The 18,808-nt window shown below is 47.2% G+C and overlaps 1 long non-coding RNA gene across 1 annotated transcript; it reads right to left on the bottom strand.

Annotated features, from left to right (window-relative positions):
* Nucleotides 1-230: 230 nt before the first annotated feature.
* Nucleotides 231-9,657, bottom strand: LOC142049609 (uncharacterized). The gene is made up of 3 exons (XR_012657793.1): nucleotides 9,584-9,657; nucleotides 1,193-1,240; nucleotides 231-321 (listed from the first exon to the last, which is right to left on the bottom strand). It is a non-coding gene; the product is annotated as an uncharacterized LOC142049609 (long non-coding RNA).
* Between the last annotated feature and the right edge of the window lie 9,151 nt (nucleotides 9,658-18,808).

Raw genomic sequence — 18,808 nt, 5'->3', positions numbered from 1 at the left:
ACATTAAGGAGTATTTCCCTCTCTAAGATCCAAAGTGGGACGCGAATAGGACTGCACATATGGAAAGACTGCAGGCGTATCAGGAATGGATTTCGAAGGGAATGGAGAGGGCTATCCCCAAAACTATAAATTGGTCAGCTTTATATGCAGTTAAACAGGGTCCTTCCGAGTCCCCATCTGAATTCCTGGATCGTTTGAGGGATGTAATGTGGCGTAGCACGCTGCTGGATCCTGGGTCAGAGGTAGGAGTACAACAACTAGTCTCCCTGTTCTTGGGTCAGTCCATGGGGGATATCAGGCATAAACTCCAGAAGCTGCGCCCTACAGAAAGTAGAAATCTGGAAGTGTTGCTGGACGAAGCATGGAGAGTATTTAGTAATAGAGAGGAAAGGTATAGACAAGGACATGGGAGAGTGGTAGCAGTTATTAGAGAAGAGGAGGAAAGGCCTAGACGAGAACAACCCCGATTAGGGAAGGATCAATGTGCTTTGTGTAAAAGATTTGGTCATTGGAAAAAGGAATGTCCAAGAAATAAAGGAAAGCGACAAAGCCACCAGACAGGAAGAATGGTAGCTCATGTGAAAGAAGATTGACGGGGACCTGGGGAATCTACCCTAGTGGATCCACTGGTTATAATGAAGCTACGGAAAAAGCAACAAGTAGAATTTTTAGTTGATACAGGGGCAATGTATTCAGTCTTAAATCAAGCCTTGATGCCCCTAGAGAATGATTTTATCTTGGTAAAAGGGGCAACTGGCCAAAGTGAAAAGGCATATTTTTGTAAGCCACTTAAGTATAAATTAGGAAAACAATGGGGCATCCACCAATTTTTGTATATGCCCAATTCCCCAAAAGCACTTTTGGGAAGAGATTTGTTAGAACAATTGGGTGCAAAAATTACATTTGAAAAAGGAGAAATTACTTTGGAGGTAAAAGACCAACAGTACATCCAAATCCCAAGTCTATCCTTAATTAGTCCTCTCACAGAAGAAAAATTAGTGAAGAGATATACCCAGAAGGGCAAAGAATGCACCACCTGTTGAAGTCAGACTCAAAGGTGGCCAGCAACCGGTAAGAATTAAGCAATACCCCCTAAAGGAAGACAGAGAGGGAATCTGGCCAGTGATTGAAAAATTTTTGCAATTAGGATTATTGAAAGAGTGTGAGTCTGATTTTAACACTCCTATCTTACCTGTTCGTAAGCCTGATGGGTCATACCATGTGGTCCAGGATCTACGGGCTGTAAGATAACCGAAGACTTGTACCCCGTAGTAGCGAATCCATACACCCTGTTGACCGTATTAACACCTGAACTAACTTGGTTCACTGTTTTAGACTTGAAAGATGCTTTCTTTTACCTCCCTCTCCACGAAGCCAGCCAAAAATTATTTGCATTCGAATAGGAGAACCCCAAAAGTGGTCGTAAGACTCAGCTCACTTGGACAGTGTTGCCACAAGGATTTAAGAACAGCCCTACCATCTTTGGCAATCAGCTCGCAAAAGACCTGGAATCTTGGGAAATCCCCTCTAAAGAAGGGAAACACTTAAAATACGTAGATGATATCCTGATCGCCACCAGAACAGAAGACTGTTGTATGACCTGGACAGCAAGTCTATTAAATTTCTTGGGGCTCCAAGGGTATCAGGTATCTAAGAAAAAAGCCCAAGTAATGCAGCGCAAAGTGGTTTATTTAGGCTATGAAATTAGTGTTTGACAAAGGACTTTGGGACAGGCCCGCAAAGAGGCCATATGCCAAACTCAGAGACCGCAAACAGTGAAAGAATTACGGACCTTTCTGGGGGTGACCGGGTGGTGCCGACTGTGGATCTATAATTATGGACTGCTCGTTAAACCACTATATGCCTTAACCACTGAGCAGGAACACCTCAAATGGAATAGAAAGATCATACAGGCCTTTGAACTGTTAAAAAGGCCTTAATGTCAGCCCCAGCCTTAAGACTCCCAGATGTAAGTAAACCATTTTTCCTTTTCTCCCATGAGAAGCAAGGGATTGCCCTGGGAATATTAGCACAAGATCTGGGTCCATATCGACGAGCAGTTGCCTACTTCTCCAAACAACTAGACACAACTGCAAAGGGCTGGCCTGGATGCCTGCGAGCAGTTGCAGCTGTAATATTGAACATACAAGAAGCCTGAAAATTTACCCTGGGTCAGAAAACGACTGTTCTAGTGTCCCATACAGTATCCGCAGTGTTGGAAGCAAAGGGTGGACACTGACTTTCGCCACAAAGATTCCTGAGATATCAGGCTACACTTGTAGAACAGGATGATGTAGAGACCATAGTTACTAACATTATCAACCCAGCTTCTTTCCTCAGTGGAAACACAGGAGAACCAGTACATCATGACTGCCTGGAGACCATTGAAGCAACATATGCAAGCCGTCCAGACCAGCCATGAAGTAATAGAGTCAGAGCCTTTACCCATGAATACCTCTGCACAGAAGGCAGAAATAAACACTGACTCACGCCTTGGAATTGGCCCAAGGCAAAGTTGCGAAAATATACAGACTTGAAATATGCCTTTGGGGTTGTGCATGCGCATGGAGCAATCTGAAAGGAAGGAGGACTATTAAACTCTCAAGGGAAAAATATCAACCATGCAGAAGAAATCTTGAGGCTGTTGGAGGCAGTGCTCCACCTGAGAAAGTGGCAATCATGCACGTTTAGGCACACCAAAAAGCGAGCTCAGAATTGGAAAAAGAAAATGAGCTGGAGGATAGCGAAGCAAAACAAGTAGCTGTCGTGGTTTAGCCAGCAGCTCAGCCCCACACAGTCGCTCGCTCACTCCCCCACCAGTAGATGGGGGAGAGAATCAGAAGGGTAACGCTTGTGGGTTGGGATAAGAACAGTTTAATAATTAGAATTAAAAGAAACAACAATAGAAATGCAATGTAAAGGAGAACAACGAGAGGCGCAAAGCCCTGGGGGAGAGGGGGAACGAACCGCCGAAACAAACAGCACACGCTGCAGCCGCTCACCGCCCACCGACCCGACGCCGAGCCACTCCCAAGCTGCAACCTGCCCCCACTCCATATACTGGTCATGGTGTCACATGGTATGGAATGAACATGCCATTGGCCGGTCGGGGTCAGCTGCCCCCACGACAGCCCTGCCCCTCCCAGCCCCCCCGCCACCCGGCAGAGCTCGGGAAGCTGGAAAGGTAGTCGACCCCCACAGTGAGGAGAATTAACCCCTTCTCAGCCAAAACCGGCACAGTAGCCAAAACCGGCACAGTAAGAATGGAAGGGGCTCTGGTCCCTGATGGACGAATTTCTCTAGAAGGTAAGCCAAAATATACCAAGGAGGATCAGAAGCTTATCACAGATTTGGAAGGGTTGTATAACAAAGAAGGGTAGGCCCACACCCCACAGGGAAAATGAATCATTCCCTCCTGTCTAATATGGCATTTAGTAAGAGAGAAACATAGAAAAAGGCATTGGGGGACAGAAGATCTGTATAAATATTTAATTAGAGAAATTGTGGCCAGAAATTTATACACTACAGTGAGACAAGTGACAGCAGTGCAATCTTCGCCTCCAGACTAATCCTAAGAATAACCCCAGGCCAGAAATGGGCCAAATTGAGAAAGGCAATGGGCCTGGACAACAATGGCAGATTGATTTTACAGAACTCCCAAGAAGAGGGGGGTATCGATATTTACTGGTATTAACTGATACCTTTTCAGGTTGGCCAGAAGCATTTCTGACCAGAACAGCCAAGGCTCGGGAAGTAACTAAAATATTAGTACAAGAGGTAATACCATGTTTTGGGGTTCCAGCTACCATATCCTCTGACAGAGGACCACATTTTACCTCAAAAGCGGTACAACAAATTAGCCACCATTTGGGTATAGATTGGCAGCTTCATACCCCATATCACCCTCAATCAGGTGGCCAAGTGGAAAAATGAACCACTTAAACATCAAATCGTGAAATTGGGACAAGAGGCAAACTTGACCTGGCCTCAGTCTCTCCCTTCAGCCCTTTTGCGCATACAAACAAGACCAAGGGCGAAGGAAGGACTGAGCCCCTTTGAAATCTTGTATGGAAGACCCTATGGAATACAGGGAGGAATATCGATACAAGCTGGGGACGAAATCATAACTTCCTATATGGTGGCATTGGGCAAACAGCTCAATCAAATCAGAAAGCATGTGGTCGGGGCTCGAGGTAGGGGTTTAGATGGACCTGTATATAATATCCAGCCTGGAGATTATGTGTAAATAAGTTCTCTTGCAGAAAAAGCTCTGGAACCACAGTGAGGAGGACTGTTCCAGGTATTCCTCACCTCCTTTACAGCAATCAAGATCAAAGAGCAGAGTGCCTGGATACATCACACTAGGGTGAAGAAAGCGCCATGAAAGGTTTGGACTTCTGAAGTCCAGGGACCCTTGAAGCTCAAACTGTGGAGGTAGAATGCAGATTAAGGTTTGCGTAATCCTGATAAATCTACAGGCGATTAGCGTAGCTACCTGGCAGGAGAATTCATATGTACAACTCACACAGAACATTACTCAAATTATAAAAAAGAGCAATTGTTGGGTTTGTACCCAAATGCCAAAGCACTCTGGTCATGGAATGCCCTTGATAGGTGTCCCATTGCCATTGAATCTCTCTTGGACAAATTAAACTTAAAGGAAAAGGGGAAAAAAAAGGGGAAAAAAACCCCAGAAACACAAACGATACAACCGCTCACCACCTGCTGACTGACACTGCTGGTCCCCAAGCTGCGATTGCTGCCTCCCTCCCCTGGCCAGCTCCTCCCAGTTAACATACTGGGCATGACGTTACATGATATGGAATATCCCTTTGGCCAGTTTGGATCACCTACCTTGGTGGTGCCCCCTCCCCTCCCAGCTTCTTGTACACCTGGCAGAGCATGGGAAGCTAGAAAAGTCCTTGATTATTATAAGCACTACCCAGCAACAACTAAAACATCAGTGTGTTATCAACATTGTTTTCATACTAAGTCCAAAGCACAGCACTATGCCAGCTGCAGTGAAGAAAATTAACTCTATCCCAGCTAAAACCATGACATCAGTATAAACAAGTTCAATTCCTCAATGAATGCTATGCACCTACATGTGCTCTGAACCAAGTCAGAAAATGAAACATTTACAGATTTGTTATCGGTGCACTAGAAGATAAATGTATTTGCTATCGTAATTCTGTTCTCAGTACTCACCCTCCTGCTAACTGGATGTCATACACTACCACTGAAGTGTTGTTCAATTTTACAAGGAGTGCTTTCAACAGCCAAGAAGCATGCCTACTTCTAAGATTATGATGCATGTTTGTCCTTCTCATATCAATTAGTCCCCCAAACCTGCCCTTTAGCATTTATTTGTTCACTTGAGATTGTCTCAAAACTGTCAAGCAGCCTCCCGGTTATGTTACGCAATGATTTGTTATCATCTCATCTACAACAACAAAAATAATTTAAACCTTACTTTCCCCACAAAAGTCTCCACTACTAACTTGTTTCTTGGCTACTGCTGATTGCAGGATTCATCCAGTCACAGAAACTTGGGTTTCATCTTCAGGCACACCACCCTATCTGTGGCACTCTATCAAAAAAGCGTACAACTTATCAGCTCCTTCGGGACTCGGGAGTCAAAGTGGCAATGATAATGCCATCGCATTCAATGGGGGAATAAGCCAAGCCAACCAGAGCAGTGACAGAGGTGCCTTAGCTGCCTCACAAAATGATAACCAGGAGACCAACCACCTCAAGGGTGCGCATGGCTATAGTAGGTCCTCGTATACCTCTCCAGGGAAACCTGCATATTCAAGTATGTTTCTAAAATGCCTGTACACCAGTGCACGCAGCATGGGGAATACACAGGAGGAACTAGAGGTCTGTGTACAGTCGCTTGGCCACAATCTCATTGCAGTTACAGAGACATGGTGGGGTAGCTCCCATGACTGGAATGCTGTCATGGATGGCTACAGGCTTTTCAGGAAAGACAGGCCAGCAAGGCGAGGTGGGGAAATGGCTCTTTATGTGAGGGAGCAACTGGAATGCATCGAGCTCTGCCTAGGAGTGGAGGATGATCAAGTTGAGAGCCTGTGGGTAAAAATTAAGGGCCAGCCAAATATGGGCAACACTGTTGTGGGCATTTGCTACAGGCTATCTGATCAGGAAGAAGTAGTTGATGAAGCCTTTTACAGACAGCTGGAATTAGCCTCAAAATTGCAGGGCCTGGTCCTCATGGGGGACTTCAACCACCCTGATATTTCCTGGGAAAGCAACACAGCAAGCCACGCATGATCCAGAAGGTTCCTGCAGATCATCAAGGACTTTTTCATGCAGGTGGTGGAGAAGCCAACAAGGCAAGATGTGCTACTTGATGTTATACTAATGAACAAGGAAGGGCTGGTTGAGGATGTGAGAGTTGGGGGTAGCCTTGGCTGCAGTGACCATGAGATGGTGTAGTCCAGGATCCTGCGTGGTAGAAGCAGGGCGACAAGTAGGATTACAACCCTGGACTTCAGGAGAGCCGAATTTGGCCTCTTCAAAGACCTGCTAGGAGGATTCCCATGTGCTAGGGCTCTGGAAGACAGAGGGGTCCAAGAGAGCTGGACAGTATTCAAGGACCACTTCCTCTGAGCTCAAGATCGGTGCATCCCTAGGAGGAAGAAGTCAAACAAAGGAGCAAGGAGACCTGCATGGATGACCAAAGAGCTTCTAGAGAAACTTAAATGGAAGAAGGAGGTTCACAGTATGTGGAAAAAGGGACTGGCCACTTGGGAGGAATATAGGAATGTTGTCAGGGTATGCAGAGATGCAACTAGGAAGGCCAAAGCCCACTTGGAATTAAATCTGGCAGTGCATGTCAAAGATAACAAGAAGGGCTTCTTTAAATACATCAGCAGTAAAAGGAAGACTGGGGAAATTCTGGGCCCACTGCTGAACAAGGAAGGGGCCCTGGTAACACAGGATGCAGAGAAGGCAGAGTTACTGAATGCCTTCTTTGCCTCGGTCTTCACTGCTAAGGCTGGCCCTCAGGCATCCCTGCCCCCAGAGGAGAGAGAGAAAATCTGGAGAAAAAGAGGACTTCCCCTTGGTTGAGGAGGATTGGGTCAGAGATCACCTATACAAACTGGATCCTCACAAATCCATGGGCCCCAATGGGGTGCACCTGCGAGTGCTGAAGGAGCTGGTGGATGTTCTTGCCAAGCCACTCTCCATCATCTTCGAAAGGTTGTGGATGACAGGAGAGGTGCCTGAGGACTGAAGGGTAGCCAATGTCACTCCAATCCTCAAAAAGGGCAAGAAGGAGGACCTGGGAAACTATAGGCCAGTCAGCCTCACCTCCATCCCCGAGGAAAGGTGATGGAGCAGTTCATCCTGGAGGCCATCTCCAGGCATATAGAGGACAAGAAGGTTATCAGAAGTAGTCAGCATGGATTCACCAAGGGGACATCATGCTTGACCAACCTGATGGCCTTCTATTATGGCATGACTGGCTGGGTCAATGAAGGGAGAGCAGTGGATGTTGTCTATCTTGACTTCAGTAAGGCATTCGACACCGTCTCCCATAACATCCTCATAGACAAGCTAAGGAAGTGTGGGTTAGAGGAGAAGACAGTGAGGTGGATAGAGAACTGGCTCAAAAACAGAGCTCAGAGGGTTGTAATCAACAGGGCAGAGTCTGGTTGGAGGCCCATAATTAGTGGTGTTCCCCAGGGGTCTGTGCTGGATCCAGTCCTGTTCAACATATTTATCAATGACCTGGATGAAGGGATAGAGTGTAACCTCAGCAAGTTCACTGATGATACCAAGCTGGGAGGAATGGCTGATATGCTGGAAGGCTACGCTGCCATCCAACGAGACCTGGACAGGCTGGAGAGCTGGGCCAAGGGGAACCTGATGAAATTCAACAAGAGCAAGCGCAAGGTCCTGCACCTGGGGAGGAACAACCCCATGCACCAGTACAGGCTGGGGCTGAACTACTGGAAAGCGGCTCTGTTGAGAAGGACCTGGGAGTGCTGGTGGACAAGCAGCTGACCATGAGCCAGCAATGTGCCCTTGTGGCCAAGGCGGCCAACAGTATCCTGGGATGCATTAAAAGGAGTGTGGCCAGCAGATCGAGGGAGGTTATCTTCCCCCTCTACTCTGCCCTAGTGAGACCACATTTGGAGTACTGTGTCCAGTTTTGGGCCCCCCAGTTTAAGAAGGATGTGGAACTGCTTGAGCAAGTCCAGCGGAGAGCTACCAAGATGATCAGGGGACTGGAGCATCTCCCTTATAAGGAAAGGCTGAGAGACTTGGGTTTGTTCAGCCTGGAGAAGAGAAGGTTTAGGGGGGAATCTTATCAATACTTATAAATATCTGAAGGGCGGGTGTCAAGAGGATGGGAGCAGACTCCCTTCAGTGGTGCCCAATCACAGTACAAGGGGCAACGGGCACAAGTTGGAACACAGGAAGTGCCAGCTAAACATGAGAAAAAAACTTCTTTCCTGTGAGGGTGACAGCGCAGTGGAACAGGCTGCCCAGGGAGATTGTGGAGTCTCCTTCCCTGGAGACATTCAAAACCCGCCTGGACACAGTCCTGTGCACCCTGCTGTAGGTGTACCTGCTCAAGCAGGGGGGTTGGACAAGATGATCTCCAGAGGTCCCTTCCAACCCCTACCATTCTGTGATTCTGTGGTCAGTCCATCTATTTAGGTGACACACTGAAGCTCCAATGTCTCCTAGCTCATTGACTGCAATGCACTTTTCCCTTACCTTTACAAATGGAACACTGGTCCAACCACAACCATTCAGTATGCTACAACAAACACCCCTTTCATAGTTATCTGCTCACACCCCATCAATCATCTCTGCTGCTCTCCATGTGTTCCTCTTCTAAAAAAAAAGGTACTTGCTCTCCTTCTGAAGGCCTTTCATGGTCTTTCTTCAGACTATTGTCTCTCATTCTGCAATAAGTTTTTAATTCTTGCCTCCTGTCATCTCACAACATTTTCTTCCAATGTGCCTGCAATACTTTCAGGCAAATACCTTTCACATTCCTATGATTGGGAAGCTTATAGTTGGAAAAAGCACCTCAAAAATCAGCAATATAGACCATTTCTAGAAATCACCCCTTTAAATCTTTTTCACTATTAAACCTGCAATGAAAGTTAATAGTTGCTATTTTATTAGTGCCCAAACCACTGCATATCATGCTCATCAATACAATCCTCTCCCTCACCATACTTTGTCAGTTCACATCCAGAGTCTGGCATTTCACATTTTTGATTCAATCCTGTGGCACAGGAACCAATCTTTAGCTCTATCTGTGCAACTTAACCCATGAACCAAGAGATAATTCAGGCTTCTAAGCACCAAAATAGTACAAAAAGTCAGCCAGTAGGACATATAGACAAACTTTAGCATAACCCTACATTCACATATTTGCTTGTCCTTATTTGCTCCTTTCTTCTCCCACAGTACATAGATTCCAAGTACCGTTCCATGATACTAAGCTGTTTCATGAATCTCTCAGCCAACACCCAACAGAGTACATATATTCTGCCCATATGATCACCTGTTCTGACACCATTTGAGCTCTTACCTTAGTAAAATTATTTAAGTGGCCTAGTTTTCTCATATTTGAAACGCCTTGTAACTTGGCCACATTTTGGAGAATCTCTCTCATATTATCACAGGGTTCTGCAAAAGAAAGCAGGTTATTAGCAGATACAGTTTTTTTTAAAAAAAAAAAAGTCTAAACATGCATTCAACATACAGTTTCCTAAATATAACAGGAACTCTCCTGATCTTAATTAAGGACGCAAATGATTTTCCCCTCAAGAAGCAATTTGATTTATGCCTAGAACCAAAACCAGGCATACCTGAGTTCTCTAGAATAAATGCTAAAGCCTATGGGAGAGACTCCTATTTTAAAGCAGATTTCAATCAATATCTTAGATTTACAGTTGATGAAGAAATCCATTTAGTGTCTGAAACTCCTATCCTAGCATCTCATAACTGAACAGCTTTATCCTTAATCCCCTTGTAATTTAAATACAAAAAGTAAACTTAAAGACAGAAGTAAAAAGATAGCATGTTACTGCCACACCACATGATTTCTTTTTTCCCTTCAGACAAAGGGTCAGTGAGATTTTTGGAAGACAGGACTCTCTTTCTGCTCTCCATATTAATCTCTGCACAGAACCACCCTAAACTTACTAGGGAGCTGGAACTTTCCAGTGACATGGGAAGTGAACTACAAGGTAAGCAGGGGGACTAGGAACTTCTTTCTTCCCAAGAGTCCACCATCCCAACAAAACAAAACACCCCAGGATTCAGACACCAGTTGATGACCTGCATTTTGTTGGGAAATGGAAAAGGACTACCAAACATGGTAGAAGAGACAATATTGCCCTGCCTTTGGGAATAAGGATAGGAGTTGCGGCAGTGGGACAAGCAGCACAGAGTGGAGCTGGACACAGAGCGCTGCACACAGAGCTACTGTAACAGAAACTGCAGTAAGCTCCATACACAGCAGTATTGTGGTAGGACAGTTTTCAAAGGGAGGTATTTGACTGCAGGATTTTTGTGCAGTTTTGGATTAGACACTGTATCATGCAATAGGCACTATCAACAGCACTGTAGTTTGAAATAAATAAAATACCAAAGCTACAATGGAGATGTGAACTGTGAAAATGTATTACATTACAAAAAAAAAAAAACAGGAAAAAAGAAAATTGCATTACATTGTAGGGGAATAGACAGGGATCGGCGACCGGAAGATCACGGGATGTGACGGAAAGATAGACTCCTCCCCATAGGAGTGGCAGGAACAGGAAGCGCAAGAGCTATATAAGCGTGTGATGCAGTTAAATAAACGGACATTTTGCATCCATCATATTGATGTCTGTGCATCACTGTCCCCAGGGTGGGTAGAGCCCTGTGTCCCGGAGATATGCGGCCCAAGATAAGTTCTCCCGTAGAAGCGTACAGCTACAAGTGGTGACCCCGACGTGATCGGCGGGGCGGCATGGCAAGTTCGCCGGGGGGAAAAGATAGCTTGAGGCACGCAGGGGTGGGACAGGGAGCCGCAGGATGGCGGGCACGCCATGGAATCAGTCGTAAAGGTACTGAAGGGATTGGGGAAGGAATAGGGAACTTCGATTTCGAAGGCGCCTACCTCAAAGACCATCCAATGGATGATTACACAGGGGCTCATACGGAGTCCCGCACACATATTTAATAAAGATAATTGGGCGAGAATTAAAGAGGAGTTAGCCGAAAGGGCTATGATGGGAAAACCCCAGTACATACAGCTCTGGGGAAAGATACACCGATTACTATTGAAAGCTCGGGATGATCAGGAGACGTGGCGGCAGGCGCGGCTGTGCCTGCACGGTGCCACAGTCAACAGTAGCCCGGAAATACACCCAGGATCAGCAGTGGGGACACAGACAGGGGCAAGCATCGCGGGGGATGGGGAAGAAGCGGAGAGTTCGGACGGAGTAGCCTGGCCAACTACTCAGTCTGAGGCTCCCGAAGAGGTGGATCGGGAAGCGGCGGTGTTCCCTGTTGAGCCAGCAGGACCTTTGGAATGCGCCCCTGCATACCCCTGGGACGATTTGGCACAGGCGCGGGTACTTGCGCGCGGGGAGGGGGACGTGGCAGCGGGCGCAGCGGGAGTGACAGAGCGGAAGGAGGAGTATGATCTGCGCCCGCAGCGGCACCACCCTCTGCCCGACCCTCGAGACTGGCTCCCGGGGCAACCCTTGAGATGGGAGTCAGGCGAGGAGGAGGATTGGGGTGCCTGGAGGGGAGGACAGGATGGGTATAGATCAAGCTCGAGTAGCAGCGAATCAGAAGTTGGGGGAGAAACCGATGTCCACATGTGGGAAGATGGAGCAGATTGCCTGCAGCGCGCAAAAAAGAGGCATAAGGCAGCAGGGACTCGGAGGACCAATCAGAAGGAGGGACGAGAGAGATTGCCAAAAGGGGAGGTCCGAAGCGCTACAGCTCCGGAGGGGTCCGCGGAGGACGTGCTGCGGCAGCTGCAGCAGGCTATGCGCAGACTAGGGGAAGTAACTCGGTGGCAGACAGGACTCTTAACGAGGGGTGCGCCCCAGCGACAGTCAGTCGAGTTACCGAACTGGCGGCTGATAGCCAGAGATTTTTGCATCGAGGAAGACACCATGTATGGGCTCTGCCTATTAGGAGTTCTTGAGACGTTAATGTGGCAGAATGTAAAGGGGCGGCAAAAGAGGGATATGAACTGGGATTGGGTAGTAATAATTGGGGGGATCTTGTTTTGTGTAGTAATCATGATTACTTGTGTGCTGCCATTGTTATGCTGTGTTATAAGACAAATCAGAGAGCGCCTGCAAGAGTTACATGAACATAGGCCTGACCGCAATATGTATGAGCTTATGCAAGTAGCTTTGTAGAGCTTTTAACGGCATGGGGAGGGGGAGATGTAGGGGAATAGACAGGGATCGTCGACCGGAAGATCACGGGCTGTGACGGAAAGATAGACTCCTCCCCATAGGAGTGGCAGGAACAGGAAGCGCAAGAGCTATATAAGCGTGTGATGCAGTTAAATAAACGGACATTTTGCATCCATCATATTGATGTCTGTGCATCACTGTCCCCAGGGTGGGTAGAGCCCTGTGTCCCGGAGATGTGCGGCCCAAGATAAGTTCTCCCACAGAAGCGTATGGCAACACCAATGGATGTGATCAACAAAATAGCAGACATGTCTCCACCAACTAGCAAAAAGGAAACACAAGCTTTCTTGGGCGTTGTGGGTTTTTGGAGAATGCATATTCCAAATTACAGTATGATCGTAAGCCCTCTCTATCAAGTGACCCGGAAAAAGAATGATTTCAAATGGGGCCATGAGCAACGACAAGCCTTTGAAAAGATTAAACGAGAAATAGTTCATGCAGTAGGCCTTGGACCAGTCCGGGCAGGACAAGATGTAAAAAATGTGCTCTACACTGCAGCCAAGGAGAATGTTCCTACCTAGAGCCTCTGGCAGAAAGCACATGGGGAGACCCGAGGACTCTACCTGGGCAGCAATATTTTGCCACAATATGACAGCCCAGATGGGTTTACCTCTGCGCTGCCAGTTGCTTTGCTTCCACTGCTGTAACCACTCCCACAGGGCATTTGCCACCATCCAGGAATCAGTATAGAGATAGAGCACTGGCCACTTTTCCCGTTCAGCGATGTCTAAGGCCAGCTGGATGGCCTTTACCTCTGCAAACTGGCTTGATTCACCTTCTCCTTCAGCAGTTTCTGCTACTTGTCGTGTAGGACTCCATACAGCAGCCTTCTATCTCTGATGTCTTCCCACAAGGCGACAGGACCCATCAGTGAACAGGGCATACTGGTTTTCATCTTCTGACAGTTTGTTATAGAGTGGGGCTTCTCCAACACATGTCACCTCCTCCTCTGGTGATAATCCAAAATCTTTGCCTTCTGGCCAGTCCATAATCACTTCCAAGATTCCTGGGCGACTGGGGTTTCCTACTCGAGCCCGCTGGGTGATCAGTGCAACCCATTTACTCGCCATAGCATCCATTGCATGATGTGTAGAGGGGACGTTTCCTTTGAACATCCAGCCCAGCACTGGCAGTCAGGGTGCCAGGAGCAACTGTGCCTCAGTACCAACCACTTCTGAAGCAGCTTGAACCCCTTCATATGCTGCCAATATCTCTTTTTCAGTTGGAGTATAGCAGGCTTTGGACCCTCTGTATTTCCACTTCCAAAACCCTAGGGGGGTTTATTAAGAAGGTGTCGCAACCCGTATGAAGTAATTGTTGAAGCTTGTTTACAAGAGCATATAAAAGCGCTGTGACTTAAAAATAAAGCTGAAGCTTGCTCTATCACTCACGTTGAGTTGGCTGCTTGCTTTCCTCGCTCGCCGCAGAGAATTAACCCTTTCTCAGCCAAAACCAGCACAACTAGTCCCCTGGAGCTGGCAAAAGGGAAAAAAATAAATATATGGACAGATTCCAAATACGCCTTTGGAGTTGTCCATGCTCATGGAGCAATTTGGAAAGAACGAGGGCCACTAACTACACAAGGAAGGCAGATTAAGTACGCTGAGGAAATCCTGCGCTTATTAGAAGCACTCCGATTGCCAGCCAAAATCGCCATCATGCAGTGTCGAGGACACCCAAAGGGTAACACTGAACAGGAAAAAGGTAATAGATTGGCTGACTGTGAGGCTAAACAGGCAGCGGAGAGAATGCAAGAGACTTTAGCCTTAATTCCAGGTAATAGAAATAGGAGTCTAGGTGACCAAGAAAATATTGAATGTCCTAAGGCCGACAAAGTATTAATGGAAGAAATGGGAGGGCGGGTTCCCTCCAGAGGATGGGCCCGTTCGAGTGACGGCCGAATTATAATTCCTGCCAAACAGATATGGGGAACTGTTAAAGAGGAACATAATAGAACACATTGAGGGGCAGACTCCCTGTATAACTTTTTAAATCGGAAATTAATAGGGAGAAATTTATATACTACACTCTGGCAGGTGACTCAGCAATGTGAAATATGCTTGAAAAATAATCCTAATGCAGGCAACCGGGTACAACTGGGGAATATTGGGAAGGGAACTATACCGGGGGATCATTGGCAAATTGATTTCTCGGAACTTCCAAGAAAAGGAGGGTATAGATACCTGTTGGTACTCACAGACACCTTTTCCAGATGGCCAGAAGCGTTTTCTTGTAGAACAAAGAAGGCGAGGGAGGTTACTAAGGTACTATTAAATGAAATAATACCCCGATTTGGGGTACCTACGATAATTTCATCAGACAGGGGTACACATTTTTGTGCAGAAGTAGTGCAGCAGATCAGCAAGCTATTGGGAATCAATTGGCAATTACATACACCTTACAGACCACAAGCCAGCGGACAAGTAGAAAAAGTGACTCACATGATAAAACAACAAATAGCAAAGATAGGCCAGGAAGCAAGCTTCTATTGGTACCAAGCGCTACCTATTGCACTACTTCGAATATGTGTAAAACCTAGGGCTAAAGAAAATTTGAGCCCTTTTGAGATACTATATGGAAGACCATATCAGGCTAAGTACCAAGGGGAGGATTTGAACCAAGTGGGAGATCATTACTTACAAAACGATGTTATATCCTTAGGAAAACAATTGGAAAAGATTAATAAAAGTGTTTGGGGGACCAGGGCCAAAGGGTTAGATCATCCGATCCACCCATTTAACCCTGGATGTTGGGTTTATGTTCAGAATTTTTCAGGTAATCTGCTGGGAGAGAAGTGGAATGGACCTTACCAGGTGTTGCTGACCACCGTCACCGCAATCAAGATTCAAGACTTTAAAGAATTTGCAGAGAGAGGTGTCATCCCTTAGTAAAGTTGTGTTGCAAAATCAAATGGCATGAGATTTATTGACTGCCAAAGAAGGGGGCGTATGCATGATCATTAAGACCAGCTGCTGTGCATATATCAATAAAGACAAGATCTGAATGCACTTTGGGAAAAAACCATAAATATTCCATGACGTATCTCTAGATGACACTTCTTTAGGGTTTTGAGACTTGTGGGATAAATTGACTTCTTGGCTTCCTAATCTAAGAGGGTTAAAACAATTATTCATTGGATTGGTTATGCAAATGGTTTTAGGAATGTTTGTTTGTGTGTCTCTTAGAGGTTTTCTTTGGTGTTGTCAAAATTCAACTGAAACATACGGTAACTGGAAAAGAAATAAGATTAGAAACCAAGTGGAAACAGGGAAATATTTTACTTGGGCCCTTGAAAAGGATGAATTATTATGGAATTTACAAGCAAAAGTAAAACACTTCTATAATAGTCTCTGTTTGAGACTTAGTAAATTCTTATATCGAGGACTGTAGCAGGTAAGCTACAAGTCCTCAAAAAGAAAAGGAGGGCTTGATAGAGTTAGAGCTGTTGTGACTAAAACTTGTTGCTTTGGGGGAGTCAGAAAGGCTTCAAGACAAGAAGCGCCGAAACAAAATTTGCGACGCAGGTGTACAGAGCCATAAAGATAAGGACACTGCAGAACTACCAAACTCCTGTCTGGAAACCACCTCATGACCCCTGAGGTTCCACTCAGAAGCACCCAGGACAAACCCGCAACAGCCTCACGACTGCCACTGTTGTAAGGGGCCTCAGGCAAGAATGCACTCAAGGACGTAATCTTCGCAAGCCTGATGGGGAACGTCCTGGAGGGATGCAAACAATCTAGCAGCAGGTGCCAGTCCAAACCAAGGCAAAAGGGCCTAAGGACACTTCCATCTAGATGAGAGTCAGAACACCAGTTGAAGCCAACACACCTTGCAATACACTGTGACAACGTTACTCGATGGGCCAACTCATGACCATATGTGGAAAAAGGGACTTAAAACGCATGGGTAATTAAGATGCAAGTGTTATGATTAGTTCCAGGAAATCTAATGCAGATGTACGTAACTGAGCAATATAAGCTTTGTCCATCATGATTTGTGGGATGCACGTTAGGAGGCGTGATCCCCTGTGCGTCCAGCGCTGCAATAAAGAATACCTGCTTAGTAGTCATTCAGATTATTGAGTCCTGATTTTGGCTTTTCACAGCATCAACAGCAGGTCAAGTGAGGCACCTCCCCTGGTAGGTTCACTTACCAGCTGTGTCAGGAAGTTTTCTTCCACACATTCCAGGAACCTCCTAGACTGTTTCTTCTCTGCTGTGTTCTATTCCCTGCAGACATCTGGTAAATTGAAGTCCCCCACTAGAACAAGGGCAACCGATTGTCATACTTCTGCCAGCTGCTTGTAGAATGCTTCATCTAGCTCTTCATCCTGGTTGCATGGTCTATAACAGACTCCTAGCAGTCTATCTGTCTTATTGGCCTTCCCCCTTATCCTTAACCATAAGCACTCGACCTTATCGTCACAGTCCCCAAGCTTTATGCAGTCAAAGCACTCCCTAACGTACAGAGCCACCCCACCACCTCTCCTTCCTTGCCTGTCCCTTCTGAAGAGCTTATAGCCATCCATTGCAGCACTCCAGTCGTAAGAGTCATCCCACCATGTCTCTGTGATGGCAACGGCCTTATGGCATAATGTGACAAATGTGTACAAGGCCTGGCACCCTGTGCTGCTCTTGCAGGGCCACACTGCTAGGGAGGGACCTGCCACGAGGCATGCAGCCGCCAGGGAGGCTAGGCAGCTGCTGCTTCCTCAGAGGGGCCTCCCGGGGCTGTGGACACGCACGCTGCCCCATCTCCTGTCCCAGGCCCGTGTTTCTGGAGTGGGGAGGAGCGGGACATGGGAGCAGCTGCACCCTGAGGAAGGTGAAAGGGAGCTGTCCTGGGGCAGCGGGTGCTGAGGGGAGGGTGGGGAACGTTGGGCTACAGCCCCCACGGGAGCTGCTGGCGGGACCTGGGTGGTGACACAGTCCTGCCACTCCCCGTTCCACCACCTCTGTTGGTGCACAGTCGGGCCACAGCTCCAGCCCCGCCGCAGCAACGGCATGGTGTGTGGGTGGGGGGGCCGGTGTGTCCGCCACCCCGCTGTTGTTGCTGGCATTTCTGCTGGCCGCCAGCTGGCCGGCTCTCCCAGGTAAGGCTGCTGGTGGGGCGCTGCCATGGTGGGAGGCGCCGCTGGGCTGTGGGCTGTGCGGCCGGATGGCATCTGTGGCGGGCGGAAGGAGGGGGTGGCCCAGCGCTTACTGACCAGCAGCCCCTGGTGCGGGTGGGAATTAGTATGAAAATAATGTTGATAACACATTGATGTTTTAGTTGTTGCTAAGTAGTGTTTATACTAGTCAAAGAGTTTTCCAGCTTCCCATGCTCTGCTGGGTGCAGAAGAAGCCGGGGGGGGGGGAACACAGCCAAGACAGCTGATCCAAACTGACCAAAGGGATATTTCATATCATATGATGTAATGCCCAGTATATTAATTGGGGGGAGTTGGCCAGGGGAAGCAGCGATTGCAGCTCAGGGACTGGCAGCATTGGTTGGCGGGCGATGAGTGGTTGCGTCACTTGTTTAGCTGGTATTTTCCCCCTACTGAGGTTTCACCTCTCCCTCTCCCCCTCATTATTTTCCTTTTCATTATATTGTTCTTCTTCTTATTATTATTATTACTATTACTATTACCATTTTATTTTAATTATTAAACTGTTCTTATCTCAACCCAGGAGTTTTCTTACTTTTACTCTTCTGATTCTCTCCACCATCCCACAGGGGTGGGGGGAGTGAGCGAGTGGCTGGGTGGTGCTTAGTTGACAGCTGGGGCTAAACCATGACAATCTTTTTAGTGCCCAACATGGGGCACGAAGGGTTCAAATAATAACAGTTACTGGTCACAGCACTGACTCATCTGTTCTCAAAATCCGACTGTGCTGGTTTTGCTGAGAAGGGGTTAATTCTCTTCACTGTGGGGGGTCGGCTACCTTTTCAGCTTCCCGCCTGTCACATCGATGGGAGGCTGAGAGGGGCAGGGCCACGGTGGCGGCAGCTGACCCCGACTAGCCAATGGCATGTTCATTCCATACCATGTGACACCATGACCAGTATATTAAGGGGGGGCAGTTTGCGGATCGGAAAGGCGCGGTGTCGGGTCAGCGGGCGGTGAGCGGCTGCGTCACGTGCGATTTGCTTTTTTCCCCAGAGAGAGGAGACACACTATGGGCCACTCTATGTTTTTACGTGCATGACCACGGAGAGGACATGTGGAAGCAGGATGGAAAACCTGCCTTGTCCCTATAGGCACGGGTATGGGAGTTGCAAGGAAAAACAATCACGCAGGGGGGTTCTTCCAAGAAAGTTGCTGCTCTGGTTTCCAGTGA

The sequence above is a fragment of the Phalacrocorax aristotelis genome, chromosome W, assembly GCF_949628215.1.
Source record: "Phalacrocorax aristotelis chromosome W, bGulAri2.1, whole genome shotgun sequence".
Lineage (NCBI taxonomy): Eukaryota > Metazoa > Chordata > Aves > Suliformes > Phalacrocoracidae > Phalacrocorax > Phalacrocorax aristotelis.
The sequence above is the reverse complement of the archived record's forward strand: the minus strand, read 5'-3'. Positions and strand labels throughout refer to the sequence as shown.